Genomic DNA, 11,878 nt, shown 5'->3' on the forward strand with positions numbered 1-11,878 from the left:
TTTAAACTTTTGGTTTCAATCAACAGTAATTATTAATTTCAGAAATCATAGTCCTAATTTGATTTCTAAGACTAGTTTATTTAAAATAGACAAGTTTTTTAATTATGCATGTTTCATGCAATGAGTATTTTTACATGGTAAATAAATATCCATGAACACCTTAGTGATTATGGGTTTCTTATTATTTGGCTACCCTTTTTTATTTTATTTTGTGAACGATAGACTGTATAATAAGCTATTTTGTATATTTTCAATAGCTCTTGCCAGCATATAAATCACAAAAATATGTGATCGTAAATATTTCTGTAAATTATTTAAAAATTCGGTGTTGCCAAAATGTTTATGTTGGAAGAACATGTATGATGAAAGTGATTTCAAATAATTTCTTTTATGAATGACCATTGTTTTTCTTGCCCTGGGTTCATGGGTCTCTTAGCCAGATTGGTTGGTTTATGTGATGAATCCTAGGGCACTGAACAGGAAGTACACAAATAGCACTGGCATCGTATTAATGGTGAGAAAACTGAAGAAACCCACACTTCCCCCAGATACTTAATAGTAGGGGCTGTCCTTACAGTCCTTATTGACAGCTCTGGAATAAAAGCCAGTCTTTGTGTGTTCTTTTGGTTTGGGGGCTCACCTTTAGTGATGACTCTTCTTGGGAAGGATGTAAATAATGGAAAGAGCCTGCACATGAGGTCAAAGGATAAGGCTTAGGTTCTAGCTCTCTTGCTTGTGTGACCCTGAGCAAATCACATAACCTTTCTGAGCCTCAGTTTCTCAATGAAATGTAAATATCATTGCTCATCTCATAATATTCTCTTTTTTAAAAATATTTTTATTAGTTGATGGACCTTTATTTTATTTATTTGTTTATTTATATGTGGTGCTGAGACTCGAACCCAGTGCCTCACACATGCTAGGCAAGTGCTCTGCCACTGAGCCACAACCCCAGCTCACTCATCTCATAATATTCCTAAGAAATAATGGTATTTGATAAAATGTTTTATATGTCATAAAATGCATATATAAATATGTTATTATTACTGTGCCATCTTTTGGTGGGTACAGTTATTATCCCATGTAAATAAATTTTGTGTTATGAGTAAAATTATATATATTAATGTATTGGGGAAAAAGTCTACTTCTTTGACTATCCTCTGTTGAACATTATAATCAGTAAGGGGATCTTCCTTGACGAAAACATACATTGATGAGCTGCTTTCCCCATGGAACTGGTTTGGGTTTGGGACTGGAAGTAGTCTTGTTGTGACACTGATCACAGGGCATGATTTGGTTGGTTGGATACATAGTTGAGTATCCTTTTTCTCTTTCACTATACTATTCATGCAGTTCCTTCCCAAAGCTGAAGGAAGTCATCATAGACTACAAATACCAAAAGACCACACATTTATCATAGATGTAAGATTGGATGGGATTTGATAATTATTCCTTGTAGAGTATGAATACAACGGTATGTAGAGTACAATGGTAGATTAACTTTAAGGTTTTATAAGATTAGAAGTTTATTTGTTATAGGGCTTGGGAATTTGGGGTAGAATATAAACCAAATCTGGGAATGAAGTAAGAAGCAGACCTTTTGGAGGTAAGGACAGATGCGGCACAGCCTCTGCCTGGATAGGAGTCACTGTGTTAATTCATTTCCTTGGATAGATTTGAAAGTGGAGTGAGAAGTGAGAAGACTTGGATAAAGTACTTTCCCTATTTTTTTTTAAATTAAAATAACGTGGAAGCCATGCGTTGTGTGGAGTACCACGTAGCATCCACACTACCTGCTGCCAGCCCTCTCCTTCGTCACACTTAGTCAAGCTACAGCTCTGTTTTGATTATATGTAAATTTATGATACTCATCACTTTCTTACAGTAAGAGTACAGAGCAGCATCTTTCAAAAGGAAAAGCTTGTCTGTGGCCGTACACACCCAATCTCATCAAAAGAAAAAGTTTTTTCCTTCTTTTTTAATTTATTTTCTTTCTTTTTTTTTTTTTTTCTTTTAATGTTTTGGGCTGGGGATCAAACCCAGGGCATCATTCATGTTAAATAAGCACTCTACCACTGAGCAACACCCCCAACCCTCAAAAGGAAAACTTTTAACACTTATTGATACCTTTCTTAAAGACAGTGAAATACAAGAAGAAAAAGACATGGAAGAGCTAATATGACTATGGATACAGCACAAAAGGCAAATAGTTTATAGGTATTGTAAGCTGTCTGAGAACTAGTTCTAGACTGTGGATCTTCATTAATCCACAGCAAATGAGAAAAGAACTAGAATGTAGTGACTTCCCCATACAGCATATTTTATTAGTTTAAGAATAACACTTTTTTTCTAGAATTATGTTTTTCCTATTGTAGATAATAAAAAATGACAGTTTTATGACATGATGGCAATAGTAGGTAGAAGTTTTTTACATACACACACACACACACACAATACCTGAAAAATAACTAAGTTTGCAACCCTATTTTGGGTTCTTCAGATACTTTTTGAAATTCTACTTGACCACAAAATCTAAGAATTATTGTACTGATTAGAGAGAGAAAATCCCTATCATCTGACCCTATCATTCCTCAGCTGCTTGACTTTGAGAAATCACTTAACCTCTGTGCATCACTTAACCTCTGTTCTTATATTTGCAAAATGGAAACTTGACACTAGATTCTGTGTACCACATAAGGTAGTTATAAAGTAAAATAAGGTCATATGTGTGTGTGTGTTCATGTATTTGTGCATGCCTTGCTCTTAAAAAGTACAGAGGGCTCTGAAAAAAATTTGATCATTTTAAAATTATCAGCCAAAGTGATTAACTTTTTCAAAATAATTGGCAGAGATTTTAACAAAAAAAAATCTATATAAGCTTTTCTATTTATTAACTTGATAACCATGGTGGGAAGGAAACGGAGGGGGCAAGGAGTTAGCAAGGATGGTGGAATGTGATGGACATAATTATCCAAAGTACATGTATGAAGACACAAATTGGTGTCAACATACTTTATATACAACCAGAAATATGAAAAATTGTACTGTATATGTGTAATAAGAATTGTAATGCATTCCGCTGTCATTTTTTTAAAAAAAATCAATTAAAAAACTTGATAACCATGACAAATTTTATTTTAAAAAAGTAATATACAGCTGGGGTTGTGGTTCAGTGGTAGAGTGCTTGCCTAGCATGTGTGAGGCACTGGGTTTGATTCTCAGCACCGCATATAAATAAATAAAATAAAGAAGTAATACAGAAAATAGGATAGGCTAGAAGATAACAGAATATGTTATTTTGATCACTGATATCTTCCTACCAAATGATAAAATTCATCTTCTAAAATTCTTGAGTCTTTTTGTTTGTTTTTTGTACTGAGGATTGAACCCAGTGGCATTTAACCACTGAGCCACATCTCCAGCCCTTTTTATTTTTTATTTTGAGATAGGGCCTTGATAAGTTGCTGAGGCTGGCTTTGAACTTGCCATCTTCCTACCTTAGCCTCCTGAGATTATGGGCATATGCCACCATGCCCAGCTCATTGTTGACATTTATTAAGAGTTTGACAAATAGTTATTGTCTCTTCAAGAACAGGTATTGAGCAGTGGAACACACATTCAGAATGAGTACATGATTATTTTTAAGTGCAGTTTATACCCAGTTATGCATCGAGTTTAATATCAATCAAATTTCCTTCATAAATCCCTTTCTATTTCAGAAAATTGATGCCATTACAAGTTAATTGAACAGTTTTATTTAATAAAGGAGGGACAGTTAGAAGAGTACATGATATGAAAGATCTGATGCTAAGGACATTCCAACATAAAATTGGCATTATGAAGACCTATCATGCTCATTAACAAAGCTGCCTTGGGAGCCACCATCATAGACCAAATACTCTGCTGATTATGTGAGCCATTGGCTTGATCCAGTGTGCCATTTCTTGTAAGTTCTTGTCCTATAATCTTTCAATATAAAACTGGCTCTTTTTTCAGTTAGTGGTAGTCAGGTCTGACTTTCAGGTCTTGAGATATCCATTTTATTTGAGATAGGGAGTTAGTACTTAAAACTGTGGGTCATATGCCCTTTGTTTTACAATTCTTTTTCTCCTGTGAAGTAAATACTGCATAATTATAATAGGCACAAAACTAATCATATGATTCATAAAAGAATAGGCTGAAAGAGAAATTATGTGAGGGCAAAAGTGCAGTTCTGTCTCCTTTCAATATGTAAACAGAGAGTTGAAGTGCCCCATGACTATCCTGTCCTGTACTCTAGTGGGTCCTGGTTCACCTGGCAGTGCATCTCTGGGCTCTGAGAGAGTCTATTTACATTTTAGTAGTCTCAGATCCCTGAGTTGTGATCTGTACCATTTACAGACCTTGCTCTTGCCATCTCTGAGCACCTATGCCTCATATGTTGGCATCTTTTTCTTGGGAGATATTGCAAGCCATCTAGTCTTAGCTTCCCATTTGGCCATTTGCTAACCTTCTGCCCGCCTTTTAGTTGTGAAGAGGAGGTGTTCCATCCTTCACCTAGAACCCTGTGTGGGATGACAACTGGCTATATGAGAAATAATACAGTGATAATTTAACACTTAATATGGGCCACACTGTTCCTGGTACTCCATACCCATTGTCTGTTTAATACTCCGCACATCCCTTTTACAGATGGAAAGGCAGAGTACAGAAAGGTCAAGCTATTTACCACACTTAGAAAACTTGGAGGTAGTACAAGGGGGCATAAAGGCAGAGTTGATGTGGGTATGGGACATCCTGACATCCTGAGGTGCTGGCCCTGGATGTTCTAGGAACCGTGGTGCCTGATGTTTAGCATGAAGTTGTGTTTTAGCCTTGGAAGTTTCTGAGCACTATCTCCTCCTCCCTCCCTCTGGTGATTACAAGGCTGCTGCTCCCATCCCCAGCTGCTGTGGAATAAGGCCATCTAATTCTTATCCAGTAGACCATACTAAACTATGAATGGGTTCCACATATCTAGATTTCTGAAGTGATCTCTTGTAGTCAAAATATATCATGTCCTTATATCTATTAATTTTCTTTTTCCATAATTTAGTTAAACTATTAAAAAAAACCATGTGCCATGTGTTAAGGATACACTAGTAAACAAGAACTGTAAGTTTTTTGTTCTCAGGCAATTTACATATTGCAGGAAGAGGATGGGCAAGATGAGGTAGACATTTTAAGACTTAATACAGACCATTATATGTAGTGGTTAAGTAAAGCAGAGTCTTAAAGGGTACTAATGGTATAGCTTCCTTAGGTCAGCTATTCAGGAAGGACCCCCCCAGAAAAGAGCCCTATGTATAAACTGAGTGGTGAATAATGTAAAGAGGCCATCAGGAAGAAAATCTGGGGCAGATGATTCCAGGATGAAGGCAGAGCAAGTACATGGACTCTGAAATGAGAAGGTTCTTGGGATGTTCCAGGCAACAGAAAGATGAGCAGAATGGCAGGAGTGTTAGGAGCGAGGAGGTGAGACACATGGTTAGGGTAGAATCAGTGTGCACGTTTGTGGAGCGATGAAGCATGGGAGGGAGTCTGGATTTTATTAAGAGTGTGATGTCATTGAAGGACTCTTGGCAGGCAGGTGGCCTCTTCTGAATGATGGAGAAAAGGGATTGTACGGGTTGAGGGATAGAGAAGTGGAAACAAAAAGACAGGTTAGGAGGTTTATTATAATAATCCAAGATTGGGTCCGGGTCCTTTTGCCAATTGAAATTCCTGATGCAGGTATTTGGTGGGGAAGATGCAAGAGAGATTATAAGCATTTTAAAAGGTCCTCAGGAACAAGGAGTTTAAAATTTATTATTGATTCTTTTAATAATTGGCAAGAGTTGCCAAAAAAAAAATTCTTCCTCAAGGATATCCCCAAACAAATGGAAACTTTTTAGTCTTTGTACTTGGAAGGATTTACACATAGACTGTGGCCAAACCATCAAGCTGGCAGTAATGAACATTTATGATTATAAATATGGGTTGGAAACCAAGTTTATGATAATACATTATTGATAATGATACCTTTTTTCTTAGAGTTTCTGAAAAGCATACTAAAATTATATATATGGGTTTTGCAAATTGCCTCACAAAAATATTTTGTTTTTGTCTAACCATCTTAACTGCAGGAAGCTTCTGAATATAAACATACATTGTCATTTTGGTTAACTTTATATCCATCTAAAGAAGAAATAGGTTAGTTTCTTGCTTCTCAGAGTGGGGTTCAAGACCAGCAACAGTGGTGTCCCCTGGGAATTTGTTAGAAGTGGACAATATAGGTCCCCCTTTAGATCTACTGAATCAGGTCTGCATTTCAACAGGATCAAGTGTGATTCATGTGCACATTGAAATGAGTGAGATGCTTACTTTGCAGTCTTAGCACTTAGTCTATGTTTATGTGAACTGGACAGACATCATTTCATCAAGTTGCGTATACATGTGAATATATTTATTTAAGTATATGCACAAAAATTTAGGCAGGTTGGCCAGGCACCTTGGTGCACGCCTGTGATCCTGGCAATTTGGGAGGCTGAGGCAGGAGGATCCCAAGTTCCAAGCAAAGCCCCGCAATTTGACTTAGTGAGACCCTGTCTCAAAATAAAAAATAAAAAGATATGGGGAGGTAGCTCAGTGGGAAAGCAACTCTGAGTTCAATCCCCATCATAAATAAATAAATAAACAAACAAACAAATAAATAATTCAGCTAGCTAGGTTCAGTTAATACCTATACTCCCTATGGAATAATAAATATGTATTTATGTAATATTGTATCTGTTAATCTAAATATTTGTGACATTGGATATGATGATGGTCTTATTTAGGGACTGTATTAATTGCTTTATTACTTATTTAGAAAAATATGAATAGTCATGACATGATACCTAGAATTGTTAGTAATCTACCTAGTAATGGTACTCATTTTACCACTTTATTTTTGTTAAAACAAATTTTATGCCTATGTTTAACACTATTTACTTTTTTTTAAGGCCATATTAATTACAATTTCCTAAATAACTTGTTTTTATTAGGGAAATGGAAAGATAAAATTTCTCAATTAGAATATTACCAATGTTGTATATTTTATAAGTTCCTTGCATAAAGGAAAACATTTTCTACGTGAACTTTGTTATAGAATTGATAAGAGGAGATTCTTTACATCTCTGACTCAGGGTTCCCTTGGGTGTCCTGTTTCTTTTCTGTGAAGATTATCTCTTTTTGAAAAGTAAAAGTAGAAATTTCACTTTAATTTTAAGACTTCAGTGCTTTGTTATAGTTATCTAATGTTAAGCATTAGACATTTTTCCATTTTAGGAATATACTTCTGCTTGCCTGTTTTACATGATATGTTCAGATTATTTTTGTTCTTATGGTTGCTTATCAAAATTTGAATTAATTTTACCTAATAATGTTAGCCAGAGAAACATGGAGTTTTTCTGGAAAACAAATAATTCTTAAATCATAGCATTTTGGTGAGAATTGAGTAATTCATTTACATCACTTTTTTTGTACCTATTTTTTTTAAGAGTTTTCACAGGAAAAGCAATCAGTAGTGGTATCTACTTATCATTTTTTTAAAACTTAAACTGTGCTTCATGTTCAGAAGTTTTTAAAGACTCTGTGTAAATACTTTTAAAATTTGGGGTGACTTCTGCTATAATTTGATCTTGAACATCCCCCATAGGCTCCTGTGTTAAAGGCCTAATCTCCAGCCTATGGCACTATTGAGAGGTGGTAGAACCTTCAGGACGCAGGGCCTAGTAAGAGAAGTCAGATCCCTGAAGGCAAACGCTTGAAGGGGATTTGGGGACCCTACCACGTCCAATCTCTCTCTCCACTTCCTGACTGCTGTGAGGTGGGCGGCTCTCTTTTCCAGGCAATCCCACCTTGATGTTCTAACAGGCCACAGGCCCAACAGCAACAGGGCCAAGCAACCACGGACTGAACACCACTGAGACCATGACAAAACCCCCTTTCTTCCTTATAAGTTGCTGATCTCAGGTATTTTGTCCAAATGACAGAAAGCTGACTAAAATAACTTCATTTATTTTTGTGTCAAAGTCTTGGCTGATGGAGTTTTCCTGAGCCATTCATAAGACTATGCAGAGATGATGGATATAAGAGCACAATACTGCAACCTTGTCACTGTCTTATCTTTTGCTTCTCAATACTTTTTTTCAACTCACTTAATTATTATTTCTTTAGTCAATTCACTATAGAATGGAAATATTCATTGAGACAAAATATTTACCACACTTAAAGTCAGTCATTTTCTTTACCATTCAGGAGTTCCCTCCATATATGCTGATACTGTCTTCTCCTGCCTCCTCCTCATTATAGCCTTTTTCTTCTCTTCTTTTTCCTCTTTTCCCCTCTCATTTTCCTCTTTAAGAAATATTTTGAATGTTTCCTATGTTAGGTACAATGTAATAGCTTAATTAAAAACAAATCATTCAAAATACAAATCTAGAATCAACAGAAAGGATTAATGGGTAAAACAGTGCACAACAATAGAAATTTATGCATAAAACTATTTTAGTAGTTGTAAGCTAGCTTGAAACTGAACCAGCATCTGCTGCAGGAAATACCAGAGTTTGAATTTCCCTCCTTTTATGCACTAATAAGTCATTTTTAAGACTCTTGAGAATATATCCAAGAAAGTATTCATTGTGTTTTTCTTGCCCTTAGAGTTGTTGTAAGTTGGCAAAGAATAAACTTCCCATTCTCTAATATTGGTGAGAGAAGTTTAATATGATATGAAAGAAGGTAAATATTACATTTCACTCATTTAACAAACTTCTGTTGAGCAATGCAGGGTGCAAATTTGGCAAGACAAGTCCAGTATCACAATCCTGGGTTATCCAAGTACAGAATGTTATGGCCATCAACACTGATCGATTATTAGCATAGGTAATTTTATTTACCTAATTCAGAAAGGCACTGCCATCTGCCATGTTCACATTATTGCAGAAATAATAACAACACTTTGTTATTCTTCAATGTAGGAGGAGAAAATAGGATTTATATGATTGAGTCACTATTAACCATCTATTTGATCTAACCATAGGTATTTTGGAGAAATTTCCTAAAATTTTTGACACAGAAAATTACCTCTACAAAAGTTTCTCTGTTCATTATTTTGGGTAGTAGGATGTTTTCAGAATTTTAAGGATGTCTCTGCTTGAATAGTATTTTTTAAATGTTAAGAATTATTATTTGACCATGTTCTGTAAATTTTTAAGTCTGCCCAGTTGTGTGAAAAAAAAAAGTCATTTTTAATGTGTAGTTGTCACTTATTTTATAATTACAAGCTATTAAAGTCTTATCTCTAAAAGTTCTGATTCTGTTCTGGAAAGAAAAGAGGAAGTAGTCATTTGGGGTGCTCTTAAAGAATATATTTAATCTGTACTTAAATTTACTTTGTGAGGTTCTCTGAGATATTGGTGAGCTCCATAATGGTAAGAAAAGGATGTCATTTAAACTTTATTTGGAAAACCTCTCCTTAGGTGGTCCAAGGGAATTCATGGGGTTCATTTTTAATCCATTAAAAGTATTATACTCATTTTTAAAGGTGTCTTACCCCATAATGCCTGTCACTTTTCCAGTTGGTTTGTAAGGTACACATGAAGCCATCCTTATTCCATTGCCTCTCTGTGAGCTGAGAAAAAGAGGGACGACCAAAGCAGATGGCTAAAATGCCAATTTACTTTCAAATATTGCAGTGAAGGACAGTTAAGCTTATGACCTTGTTGCACTGTACTTATATAACTTTCTTTGGGATTTTTTTTTAATCAGGTTTATTTTCCCTTTGAGTCTGACTTCTAGTGCCCAGAAGTTTTCTTTTCAGCAGTGTTTATGTATTTAACAGAATTTTCTGAGGTGGGTGCTTCAGAATTTTCACAGCATGGGTTCGCATTGGACTAAGACTTTGTGTACGACTTATATCAAGTGGGAAACTTGATGGGCATGAGCTTTAAAAATGGCTTTTTTGTGTGTGCTCTACATTTGAAGCTTTCGTCTGTATTTCCTGTTGGGCTACAGTGTTTTCCAACGTTGCCACAAGAGAACAAAGTTAACATTAAAAAATAATTTTTTATTGAAGAAGACGTCTTTCCAAGTAAAGTCATTATCAAAGAGGCTGTCGTGGTGGGCCATCATTCATGTACGGCACTGTGTTGCCCTTTTGCATCTTAAGATATAAACTCTAAGTCATAGTTAAATAAATATCTATTTATTTAAAGAGAGGAAGAAACCACCCTAAAGCCAGACAAGGAAAAAAGCTTTTTAAAACTGTCCCCTTTGGAGGAAAAAGAAAGCATGTTGTTGGGTAGTCCTGCCATGGCTCTCCATGCCGCTTTCACTGCCTAAGAAACTGGGCTGTGTTGAAAGGTCGATATTTGTTCACACAAGACACCTTTACAGTGGCGCTAATTTTCTTTATTTCCATTTTCAGTGCATGGCACTTAAATAGAGCACAGTGGAACCTTAACATTTATTCAACAAATAACTTTTAAGCCCTAAGAAATTCAAATTGCATTCATTAGACTTGGACTGGGCAGCAGTTCATTTTTGATATAGTACAAAAAATGCTGCCTTATTATTATTAGCAAAATTTGCATGAGGAAGTAAGATGGAGGAGAAATCAACCCACCTGTTAGGGAAAGTAGATTTTGCGTCATTAAGGAAGGAACAAATCCTGTCATTGTCCTAGGCAATTAGAATATAAGGTTCCTTTAAAAAGTTGGAATATCTTGGCAAAATACCTATGGGAGGCATAAGTAGCTATTGATCCCCTTTCAGACTGTCTTTATATCTTTACTATATCCTATCAATAGAGTAATGTATCTGAAATGGAAATTATTTGATCAGGTTGAATAAACTGATCCCCTGATACTTCCCCAAATGCTATCTATTTTCACAAACCAGAAAGGATGTTAAGTTTTAATTTGGTTTCATAAAGGAATCAGGATTTTTTTCTTGTTTTTCTCTTCCTCATTAACATATCTTTGAATGATCTATAATGTTCAGAGCTCTATGCAGATCTGCTGATGATAGGGATCTGTTATTAAAACAAACAAGCAAAAAATAAATTCTGTCATAAGAAGGCTGCACAAATTTAAAGGATGCACCAATTTTTCTGGCTGGTGCAGACTTTTACAAAGTCATCCAAATTTTTCATGTACGTAAGTTAAAGAGATTGACTGGAGTGACTTTGTTAATATGAAAAGAAGACCTTTTTTTTTTTTTTTTTAACACTATGACTCCAAAAGGTAAGCATGAAGATGGGCCAGATATCTTACTGCCTTACTGATATTGCCTGCCAGCTGTGAATTTTCTGACTACAATGAATCCCCTCATTTTTATTGCTGTGTGCAAGGTACAGTGTTTCATTTTTCTTCCTACTTGGGCTTCCTGTAGAATGCACACCCCATATAGTTCTTTAAATTCATACTGTTGTGAGAACAAGTAAGTCTTTCTGTTCTCTCCTTTGTTAACTGTAAACCTTGTGGAGCAACAGTTCTTTCGTGCCCTCGGTAAGTTGCTGGACTGTGCTCAAATTAAACACTGTAAGATTATCAGCAGGTTACAAAGGTGGAGTGTATCTTTCTCGTCCTCATTTTTGAATAGCATTGACTCGATCTGAAAAAAAAAATGCTAACAAATTAATTGTCTCACACCCACCCCTGGTAAGTTGGGAGTTCATGTCTTTCACATTAAAAAAATTGGGAGAACACGTGTACAATTTGTGAGCTCTTTGAGTATAAAAAGAAATTACACATATAAAATACATAGGAATTATTTTTTAATCCATGAGTCAAGTCAGATCACCTGTTTTTTTTTTTTTTTTTTTTTTTTTTTTTTTTTT

At 35.4% G+C, this 11,878-nt stretch overlaps 1 protein-coding gene across 6 annotated transcripts in view; it reads left to right on the forward strand.

Moving 5' to 3' along the window:
* Vti1a (vesicle transport through interaction with t-SNAREs 1A) overlaps window positions 1-11,878 on the forward strand; it is a 342,770-nt gene that overhangs the window by 76,481 nt on the left and 254,411 nt on the right. The gene's annotated exons all lie outside the window — the stretch shown is intronic.

Source organism: Marmota marmota, unplaced genomic scaffold (genome assembly GCF_001458135.2).
Source record: "Marmota marmota marmota unplaced genomic scaffold, marMar, whole genome shotgun sequence".
Classification (NCBI taxonomy): domain Eukaryota; kingdom Metazoa; phylum Chordata; class Mammalia; order Rodentia; family Sciuridae; genus Marmota; species Marmota marmota.